This window comes from Colossoma macropomum, unplaced genomic scaffold (genome assembly GCF_904425465.1).
Source record: "Colossoma macropomum unplaced genomic scaffold, Colossoma_macropomum, whole genome shotgun sequence".
In the NCBI taxonomy this organism is placed as follows: domain Eukaryota; kingdom Metazoa; phylum Chordata; class Actinopteri; order Characiformes; family Serrasalmidae; genus Colossoma; species Colossoma macropomum.
This window is the reverse complement of record NW_023494802.1, coordinates 23,585,175-23,597,241: the sequence shown is the minus strand read 5'-3', so window position 1 is coordinate 23,597,241 and position 12,067 is coordinate 23,585,175.

The window sequence follows — 12,067 nt, the reverse complement described above, 5'->3', positions numbered from 1 at the left end:
AAGACAAAAAAAATTTTTCACATACAACATGCACGTACATTAGCGCATATATATATATATATATATATATATATATATATATATATATATATATATATATATATATATATATAGGATTTTAGCTGCTTCTCAGTTTGGGGGATCATTTGTTGTATTTTTCATTTATTAATGCGCCAAATGTTATCAATGGGTGACAGGTCTAGACTGCAGGCAGGCCAGTTTAGCGCCCGGACTCTTTTAATACGAAGCAATGCTGTTGTGATACATGCAGAATGTGGTTTTATGCAAGGCCTTCCCTGAAAAAGACGTGGTCTAGATGGCAGCATATGTTGCCAAAACATGTATATATAGCTCAGCATTAATGGTGCCTTCACAGATGGTCACATCACCCATGCCATTTGCACTAACGCACCCCTATACCATCATGAGTACTGGCTTTTGAACTGTGGACTGATAACAAGCTGAGTGGTCTTTAGCTCGGAGGACAGAGCGTCCATGATTTCCAAAAATAATTTCAAATTTGTTGGACCACAGGACACTTTTCTGCTTCCCCTCAGTCCATTTTAAATGAGCTCAGGCCCAGAGAAGGCAGTGTTTCTTGATCATGTTTATATAGGGTTTCTTCTTTGCGTTTTAAAGTTTTAACTTGCATTTGTGGATGCAGCGATGAACTGTTTTCATAGAGAGTGTTTTTCAGAAGTGGTTCTGAGTCCATGCCGTGATTTCCACTAGAGAATCATGTTTGTTTGTGGGGGCCCAAAGATCACAGCCAGAAAATACTGTTTTGGCCGTGTTTCTTGCATACAGAGATTTCAATCAACCACCAGTCAATCAACCACCAGGTGTGTTTTTTACTACACAACTTTACCAGCCTTTTGTTGCCCCCGTCCCAACTTTTTTAGAACGTGTTGTTGGCGTTGAATTCAAAATTGGCAAATATTTTTCAAAAAAACAATACAATTTCTCAGTTTCAAGATTTGAAATGCTGTCTTCGTGCTGTTTTCAGTGAAATATGGGGTTTAAATGATTGCACATCATTGCAATTTGTTTTTATTTACATTTTGCACAGCATCCCAACTTTTTTGGAAATGGGGTTGTGTGTATATATATATATATATATATATATATATATATATATATATATATATATATATAATCATCATTGCTGTCATAACAAAATCAAAAAATCCAGTCCTTTCTGAAACAAGAATTTAATTTTAAGTAACTGTAGACCATTTCTGTTGGTCCATTCATCTGAAATGTTCACAGTGTAATATATAAAAAAGGTCATAATAATAAAACAAATGGTGTTTCTTATTGTTCCAACATATACATATGCTTACACACATTATTTGGTTATTTTTAAAAAAAGCAATCCATAAAAAATTACTAATTACTCAAAAACATTAAAAGCATTAATGCTTTATTAATTACTTCCTTATGACTGTACTTCTATGTTACTCTATAAAACAAATCTGTACCAACTGGAAAGTACAAGGGAACCAAACAGTCCTTTCAATATCTTATTTAGAAGGATACAGTCCACATCATTTAAAAGTCATATATATATATAGTCATATATATATGCACACACACACACCGCTTTCCTTTCACCCTTCATTGCAAGCTAGCAGCTCAACACAGATTCACTACTTCACAGATTTCACACATTTCAGACAGACAACAGTATCCTAGTTAATGTTAAAGGGAAAAATATTTTATTGGTTATACTGATTAAAAATATTGATTTCCACTTAGCTGGCGGAATGGCCACTAGAGGGCCTGCAGAAAGAGGTTAAAAACTGAAACATGCAGCTTTTGTTTAAAAGTCAGGCCCGTTTTGTTGCCTTACATTGTAGGTTATTCCTAGTTTTCTCTGGATTTCATACTGTCAGAGCATTTTTTGTCCTGGCTTCATCTTGTGTTCTTCTCCTCTCAGCAAAAAAGTCATGCTGATGTGCAGAACATTAAACACTCCATCTTCAGCTGGTTCCTCTCCCACCCTCATCCGTCAATCCCTCATTCCTGAATTTCTCCACCCCTCCATCCAGCTCTCCCTTCGTTCCCTCTTTGCCTAACCATCTCCTCTAATTTGGTCATTTTTTTCTCTCCCCAGCGCTGTCCTCATCCAAAGCAGTACATGCCCCATCCCCCATCCCCCTACCGCCAACACACACACACTCCCTGTCTCCATGCTTGTTTTCAGTTATACAGCCTCCAATACAGCAACAAAAAGACAAGTAAAACAGAATGTGACAACAACTATGATACAGAGAAACTTTATATACAGATACTTATTCTCTAAGAGTCTATCTCCCTGTCACACACCATGAACCTTTTAGAATGAGCACACATACACATTCACACACACATACACACACACACACACACACACACACACACACACACACACACACACACACACATACATACAGAATTACTCACACACACCCCAAAAGAAAGAGAGAGAGAGAATGAGCAGCAAACAGAAACCCCAATCAATACAGCGTCTATGAACAACCGACTAGGACCGAGAAAGTGGGCCAAACAATGAGTGGAGAAAGAGTGAGAGAGAGAGATAGAGAGACCGATAGAGGGAGGAAGAGACTGAGGGAAGGAGGAAATGAGGGAAATGAGTGAGGAGGTTATAACCCCTTCTGACCACCTATCTGCCCACAACCCCCAACAGAGCCAGGGAAGACGTTAGGAAAATGAAAAGAAGGGCATTGTGGGAGATTTCCTAGAGTAACGTTTTCTGCCTTGTGTTCACAGTTATTAAAATCTTTCACCAGGTTTCTGTTCCATCTAAACATATATTAGAAGGCATCAGTCCCTATGGCTTGACTGTTTTTTAGGCTTATATAGCTGTTCATGTAACAGTGTTCTCTCCTAGAATAAGCAAAATGCAAAATCTCATCTGCTGTTTCATTTGCTTGTACAGCCACAAACCAACATATCTTACAACTCTGATATCATAATTAACTTCTTTAATAGTTTTGGAGGGTCCATATTATGAAAAAAACAAAGACCACTTGCTTTTATGATAAAAAAGTTGATGCTTTAAACATACTATTCACTGTCTATAACCAAACAATCCATATATTAACAATAAGATGCAAAAACAGTGTTTTAAATTAATCACGTCTGTGGTGACATAAACACAAACATATTGACATATGCAGCCTTTAGCAGTTTAGACTGCCCTTACTACCACCACTGTTCTCACTGCAGATTTATTTTAAGTACAGGGCTGTGAAAAAGTATTTTTTATACAAGATAAAAACAACACAAGTAAACACAAAATGCAGCTTTTAAATGATCATTCCATTTATTGTAAATAAATATTTATTCAAAACCTATATCACCCATGTGAAAAAGTAATTGCCCCCATTAAATCTAATAACTAGTTGTGCCACCCTTGGCATCAAATGTTTGCAACAACTTGCAGTGAGTCTTTTACATCGCTGTGGAGGAATTCTTGCCTACTCTTCTTTGCAGAATTGTTTTAATTTGGCTACATTGAATGTTTTTTCAAACACAAACTGCCCATTTAAGGTCTTGCCTTAGCATCTCAGTGGGATTCAAGTCAGGACTTTGACTCAGCCACTCCAAACCCTCCATTTTGTTTCTTTTGAGCCGTTCAGAAATGGACTTGTTTGTGTGCTTTGGATCATTGTCCTGCTACAAAATCCAACTGAGCTACAGCTTTAGGTTACAAACTGACAGGCGGACATTTTCTAATAAAGAGCAGAATTCATGGTTCCATCAAATATGACAAGTCGTCCAGGTTCTGCAGAAGCAAAGCAGTCCCAGAACACCACACTACCACCACCATGTTTAACTGTTGGTATGCTGTTCTTATGGTGAAATGCGATGTTAGCTTTATGCCAGATGTAAGAGGACCCATGTCTTCAAAAAGTTACACCTTTTACACATCAGTCCACAGAATATTATCCCAAAAGTCTTGTGGGTAACTTAGATGGTTTTTGGCAAATGCAAGCCGAGCCTTTGTGTTCTTTTTGGTCAGCAGTGTTTTACGCCTTGCAACTCTCCATTAATGCCACTTTTGCCCAGTGTCTTTCTTATTATGGAAACATGTACATTGACTTTAACTGAGTTCTTTAGATGTTCGTCTGGTTTCTTTTGTGACCTCCTGGATGAGTTGCTGATGCGCTCTTGGTGAAATTTTGGTAGGCCAGCCACTCCTGGGAATATTCCAAGTTTTCTCCATTTGTGAATTATGGTTCTCACTGTGGTTCACTGGAGTCCCAGAGCCTTAGCAATGGCTTTGTAACAATTTCTAGACTGGTAGATTTCAATGACTTTGTTACGTATTTGTACTTAAATCTCTTTAGAGCATGGCATTATGTGCTGCTTTTGAGACCTTCTAGCCTGCTTCACATTGCCAGACAGGTTCTATTTAAGTGATGTTGAGATTTAATAGGTCTGAGTGTGGCTAGTGAAATTGAACCCAATAGTCCATTGAATTTGGTTAACTGGTTGACTGAGCTAATTTTTCACATAGTGCCAGGTAGAGCTGAGCAGCATTTTCCTTCAGTAAATGAAATCATTATTTAAAAACAGCATATTATGTTTAGTTGGGTTAATAAACAACCAGCACCAATTAACAGTCCACACCGGCATGATAACTCGCAGGCTGCGCGGCAACATGGATATAGCTGCACTTTTCTTTATTAATATTTTGATGAAAATTTTGTTAGAGTATCAAATTCAGTATCTAATATTGAAATGAATAGTGTTATAAGTGTATAAATGTAGAATACAAGTTCCAAAGATCTGTCCGTCTGCTACTGAAGAGTTCAGTTAACGTGAATCAAATCTTTAAACATTTACATTAACACAGGTAGGTCTGCCTGACTTTTTTGCAATGGAGGTAGTGAAAACATTTTTTCATTATCACAGAACCTTCGTTCATCATGTTGCTGAAAAGATGGGTAAAATCAGACAAGGCCTGTGTGTGAAAGAGGGGATATCGGGAGATGAAAAAGGCTTTTTGGGAAAGAAACCTTCAGCTTCGGAGAACAAAGAAGCCGTTTGATAGCGTTTCCCTGCCTTTGTGAACGGTGTGTTATCGTCAGGGTGTGAGACACATTGTCTCTGCGGTGGAGCGAGAGAAGTGAAGAAGGAGAAGCAGAAACGGCGGTTAAAACACCCCCCCAGCTTCAGCTGACCATAGGACACACATATACACACAAACAACAGTCCACACAAATACTCAGAGCATCCAAAACTTTTCTGTCCAGATGGTTTTTAACCTCTCGCCCACACACACATGTACACACATCGACACGCGAACGGTCACACACACATACACGCACACACACAACTTCTTAACATAACTTTTAAGAAACACACTCTCTAGCCCCCAATTTCTGACCATCCATCTCAAACAATCTTCTCTTAAGACCTAATGTGCTTTTACTGGCCTGACCATCCGCCCACTCGTGTGCATACACACACACTCACACACGCACACACACATGGTACATCCCTCAGAGAATAAAGCCTACTGTTGTACACTCAGGCTAAGAAGTGGGCAGCATGTCAGAGATGTGTGAGCTGTGCCAATCGCGCTGGTGATCCTGCTGGACTGCTCAGAGGGAACTGCAGAGTGTTTCGCTCCTCACGGCCTCAAAAACCTTATTCTACTCATCTAACCAGCTACGAACTACTGATAGAAATGAACGAGTCATAGCAGTGTGTCAGCTTTGTGCTTTTTCACATTAATGCTTAATGCAAATAAATAATAAAAACTGTGCTTCAGTATTAATCACAGTCACTTCACTGGTACTTGCATGTACTGGGAATTTGTGTGTTTAAATGGACGATACAGATCCAAATAATACACAAATAATACAAATAATTTTTAAGACACAATTGCAACGGGTCAGAAAACTGCAGAGATTCTGTTCATAATATGTGAGTAGTCAATACCCCTGTGTATATATAATAAGTGTAGATTTTCAATCTTTTACTTAATTGGAGAGTGAAAAAGAAGAGAAAGATATTCAGAGAGAGAAAGAGGTAGTGAAAAAGGAGTGAAAGAAGAAGAGCAGAGAAAGACAAAAAAGGACAAAGAAAACAGTGAGAGAGAGCTATAGAAAGACGGGAAGAGAGATTCAGAGACAGCGAAAAGAGTGAAAAAGAGAAGAGAAACATTCAAAAAGAATAAGTGAATGAGTGAGAAAGAAAAGAAAGAAGAGATAATGAAAAAGAACACTGAAAAAATGGTTCATGATTTAATTGTGTCAAGTGGTTGCACTCAAGATATATTACATCAACACAACTGCTTTCTTTAAATTTACTTGTTTTGGTAATGACTGTGTTCATGTAATACATTTTATTCATTTGCAACCAGACATTTGCATCATGTAAATTCAAAGCATAATGTTTTTAGAGAAGAGAAAGATTCAGAAAGAGAGAGAGAGAGAGAGAGAGAGAGATTCAGAGGAAGGGGGAGTAATGCATTGATATTGTTTGCTAGAATGGTTAATAGTATGAGTCCATTTCTGTCAGTCATTGATGCTGTTGATGCTAATTAGACAGACATTAGAGTGTATAGTAATATGCTGTAGATGTTCTCCAGTTACGCATTTATTAATAATTTATGACGATAAAATTGGTGCATAAAATGGTTTAAAATGGTTGCCAGATAAACACAGAGATGAGATGAAGCTGACAGGAAGGAGTTATTTCTGAGTATGTAAGAGAGAAGGTGGGAAAGGTAAAGGACAGATACAGCTGAGAGCTCAGCTAACATAAAACACATGCAACACTGTGCAAAAGTCAGAGACCACCTTTCTTTGATTTAATTTCCAGTTTAAATGACCATTAACTATTCAGTAATTATTAATTCTACAGGAGATATTTTGTCTGAGATTAGATGTAAAATAATACAAGAAGGAAGGGAAAGTCAAAGCAAAGACCTAGTATACCACCAAACCTGTATATCACACAAACAGTACTTAAAAACTGCATGTAAGTTTTGGGGATTTGGAGACCCCAATAAGATGAGTCTGACGTTTGTGAGTTTTGTTGAAAGAGTATCCAAAAGAGAACTCAGTCAAAACTCAGTGAAGGACGTGTCTTTTGAGGATATGAGTAAATTATCTACTACTGTCATCATATCTTCATCAGTATTTTGCATCAGTTTTTTGTAATTGGGATCTAAACATCATTACTTTTAAAAGATTATTTTGGGCCTTACAGGATGACTTGCAGCAGTGCATGTACACACCATATTTTAGTCTGTTTATATTCCCTTATTTTTTCAGTGATGCTACTTCTTTAAATTTTGACAAAAAAAAATTTCACTGTTTCACAGTGCACTGTTAGAAATAAAGCTCCTGTGCAGGTACATTTTTCATTCATCAAGGTACAAACAATGTAAATGTACCCTCAAAGGTACAACAGTGCCTTCAAGGTCCAGTTGTGTACCTTAAATAAGCTTTTCCCAGGTGAAAAGTATGTACTTGTACCTTTTCATAATCTAATGTTTTAAAACAGAACAATAAAATAAAAAGCCTGGAGATGAGACGGGGTGTGTGGAGTGAATACAACTTAGAAAATACAATTTCAATGGATTGTATTAGTGTTGGACTGGCTGTCCAGACCTCAACATCACTGAATGTGTTTGGAATTAATTGGATCATGAGAAGCAGAAAGTGCTTCTGCTAAACTTCTATTACTGAACTTTGGAGTTGTGTAGAAATATCCCTGCAGATTTCTTTGAAACACTGAAAGCGAGCCTCCCGAAAAGAATGGAAGCTGTAATAAAGGCAAAGAAAATATAATTGTTGAGGCTTTTTTGTGTCATTTTGTGTTACATAAAAATGTTTTTTGATGGAAAATGAAGAACTTGTACTTAATAGCCAATTTAACTGGGAATTAAAGAAATTAAGATTGGTCTCTGACATTTGCACAAAAGAAGGAAGGATGTGCATGTTTGCTACACACACACACATATGATATCATTTCCTTGGTGAGCTCTGGTACAGGTCAAAAAGGTCAACCAGATCATTCTCCATCAGGTCAGAATAACACTGTCACCTTTTATCTGGCTTCTGTTTGCAGCAGTGTTTTGTGTGAGCCTCTGCATCTGTGTATTTGTGTGTGTGTGTGTTGTGTACACAATATGGATTCACAAACCTCAGGTACTCCACATTTAAAGGATTTCCTTGTCTTACTCGAAAACTATTAGCCTAACCTACTAGCGAGTCCCAAATTGTATTCTTCAGTTTCAGCTCCATATATGTTAGCAAATGAGAAGTGCATGAAATGACCTCTTAAGTTTCAAAAGACCGAAACCAAAACTGATATTCAGGACACTGGCCAAATATAAAAGATGATATGAATAAAAATAAATAAAAATATGAAATGCATAAAATAAACTAAAATTATTACAATAAGTGGCTATAGTACATGCAACGGAATCCAGTATCCTCTGTAACAGAAAGGTTGATCAACCAAGGCAATCAATTCCATTATTTTTTTCAACAAAGGGAAATTTCACCAATTTTTGAAAACATTTTGCATAATTTTGTCAATAAGATGTAAAGAAAACTGCCTTTTAAAACTGAAGTGCCGTTTTCTTGTTACACTTGTTATAAGGCTAACAAACCTTTCCAGAGACGTTATAAAGGTAGAGACCGGTCACTGCTTGAAATATGATGGGAAAGCTCGTAACGTTCAACATCTCTTTGCAGAGAACACCCCACCCTTCAGGAAGGAGCCAATCAGCTTGCTGGTTATGCTGTGAGTGGTGAAAGTTGTGCAGTTGTGCGCAAGCGCAGTAGCCAGAACAACCTGAAAAAAACATGTATTCGCGCTTTACTGAGCCAAACGAAACAAACTATTTATGAGATTTTTGTCAGATTTTATCAGTGATTTTAAATATGTTTTGAAACGATAATCTGACCTTCAGTTTCGAGTGTTTTGGTCTCTCCTCATTCAAAGAGAAAGGAGTCTGGCCTTGTATGGCTGGAAATAACTGCCCAGCGGCATTGCAAAGGTGTGAACTGCTTTACTTGATGATACATCGTGCAGCTCACACTCATGCATCATCCACATATTTAGCTGTTCAGTTTGTTGGAATGACAGTGCTGTTCTGATTTGTCCTCTATCGTCCCCTTGAGGACTGGGTGTTGTAACCGCTGCAGTAATGTAAGAACGCGCGTTGAGTTTGTACAGAAGGACTTTTCATTTGCATTCGTGTACTTATGTGTTCAGTGTGAGAGTAACTTGTTTTAAGCTATGGTGGTAAGGTTGTTCAGCAAACTTCTGTGATCTCCAGAATGGTACATGTGCCAGTTAATTAATATAGATCTTCAAGTTCAGCATTTTAATCACAAATGTGACCAAAACCTTCTTAGTGTACTGTACTGTATGGCCTGCATTGGCTCCTAGGCTCAGTTTTACTCTTTTTTTGATTGGTAACCTCATGAAAAGTGACACATGACCAGCAGAGATTTTCAGCTGAAGTTGAACATTTTTCAACTTGAGTGAGTGGAAACAGGTAAGTCTGTATGGTTGAGTTGTTGGTGCATTTAGGAGAGCAACATTTATTCTGGTAAGTAGTTTCAGCCGTTGTTTACAAAGCAACTGAAAGTTGCTTACTGTTTAATCTTTCGCATTAACGAACACTGTGAGAATGTGAGAATGATCTGTTGACCATTTGCAAAATTATGCTTGACATGACTCTCCGTCAATCACCAGTCATCTCTAAAAGTTCCTTCCTTTATCAAGCAAGGAAAAACTAGACAGGACACACCTCAAAACAAACCTGCCATGAAAACGACAGTAAATTAGTCAGAATTGTTAGACTAAGAAATGGAGAAAAGGTGTTACTGAGGAATGTATGATGCTCCTGATCATCTGGAGGGTGGTAATGTTTCATTCTTGTTTTCGATTAATTTTTGTGGAAGACCTCACTCACAGCTCAGTGTCAAATTATAATATGGTGGAATTATACTGGCTCTAAGCTAAACTTTAGCTGGGTTTCTGTATTTGCTAAAATCTTTTGATTATGATATCTAACAATAGATGACATTACAGAAAAGTGTTAAGCTCATTTAGCCAGCTAGTTAGTTTTTTCCTAATTTAGCTACTGACAGGACTCTACAGTGCTCTCATTTATGATTAAAACATTGTGTGTAAAGATGAATGTTAACACACTCGTACACATGCCCTTCTTTGTATTGTTTCATGAAGGTTTGCAAAAAGACCTTGTGTCAAAGTCAACAAGTCCTCCTCACCATCTAACATTGTTCTAACTAGCTCCAGTGTTAGCATTAGGTTATCTGAAGGGCAATGTTAGAATATAATTTTCTTTATTGCAGATTGCATGATTTTATTATTACTAACAACACTGTTGCTTGTTTAAAATGAATTTCTCAGTGCAAAAAAATTGGATTAAAAGCACAGCCTTCCATTGTTAGGGCAGCTTCAAACTACTTAGTCAAATAGGTTACTACTCTTAAAACTGACATCTGAAGCTTGTAAGACATACAGGAAACATACATCTTTACTTTGTATGTTGCGACAGTTTTACAATGAATCTCATCCAAAACTCTGAATGGTGTTAGAGGAGCCTGCTAGGTTGAGAGCGACACTCTTAAAAATGGTTATATATAAAGGCTATATTAAAAATATAGGGTTATGTGGAGGAATGTCTTAGACGAAACACTTTTGGCTCCCTAAAGAACCTTTTAATGGATGATTTCTTTAAGAATGGTTTTTGTAAAAGAGATTTGTGAGTGTGAAAAATCTTTTTAAAGTTAAAGAATTTCTATATAATGTAAATGATCTATACCAATTAATGATTCTTTCTAGAAATGTAGAACTGTATGTCCAAGCCAAGAGCTGTTTTGGAACTTTAATTTTTAAGAGATTGTCTGTCGGCCTGGATGTTAATCATAATTGTATTTTTTTGTGTGGGATGTGTGGTTTGCTTTCTGACTTTTTTCCCCAATTTTCTCCCCAATTTAGACGTATCCAATACCACTCACTAGGTAAGACTCCCCATTCACACAATACCACCAGCGCTAGGAGGGTGAAAGGTAGCACAGGCTTCCTCTGAGACCTGTGAAGCGCCACCGCATCTTTTCGAACTGCTGCCAATGCAACATCATTGTACAGATGAACGCTGATCTATCTATCTATCTATCTGTCTGTCTGTCCGTCCGTCCATCCGTCCATCTAGTTTTGTAGTTTTCCAGAACATTCTGTTGGTTTGCTTGTAGGTGATTTTATCCATATGGAAAAAGTCTTCGGATACACTTTGTTGGTAACGGTCACTTATGTTGACCACTTTTTGATTATTCACCTCACCAGTTAATCAAGCCTTCAGGAGTATCTGAATGTGATAATGTGATTGTTAATATGATTAGGCCTGCAATAAAACTCTGATAATCACCTGGAGCAAAACAAATTAACAGCAATAGTGTACAAGTAATTCTTAATCAGTCACTTGTACGCTATCACTGCAGCCATGAAGTCAGACATTCAGTCATTTGGTTCTGTGATGATAAATATACTACTGTCAATTCTACATTTTTCATGTTTATTTTTACAAAGTTGTTCTTGCTTCTACACTTTTGGCCTGTAGTGTACACCAAGAAACTGCACAGGTTTTTATCGAGCCAGTGTTCAATAAAGCTCTATCAAATACAATATGTTGAGTTTTGATTTTCTCCAGAGTAATATGTAAAACAGTCTCTGCATGTTTTATTGGCTGTTCCAGTCTGACCCCAGTCAAACCGAAGTGTTTAATAAACAGCTCATGGCCCATTCACATGGACACTGGTCCCTCTAGTGGTGATCTTCAACAGTGACTAACATTTTCACTCACAGAGCAACTGTCTGCTGCCAACAGAATAAATTCAACCCACGCAGGCAGGGGCTGTACGCGTTTGGCTTTGTTCCAACCAGATAGTGTCACCGGATATGCAATACTTGATTACAGTCTCTCAGATCAAGCTGTGTTCATATAGGATTTGTATCAAATGCTGAAAGATAGCATTTGAGCCATTGTAGGACCATCATGAAA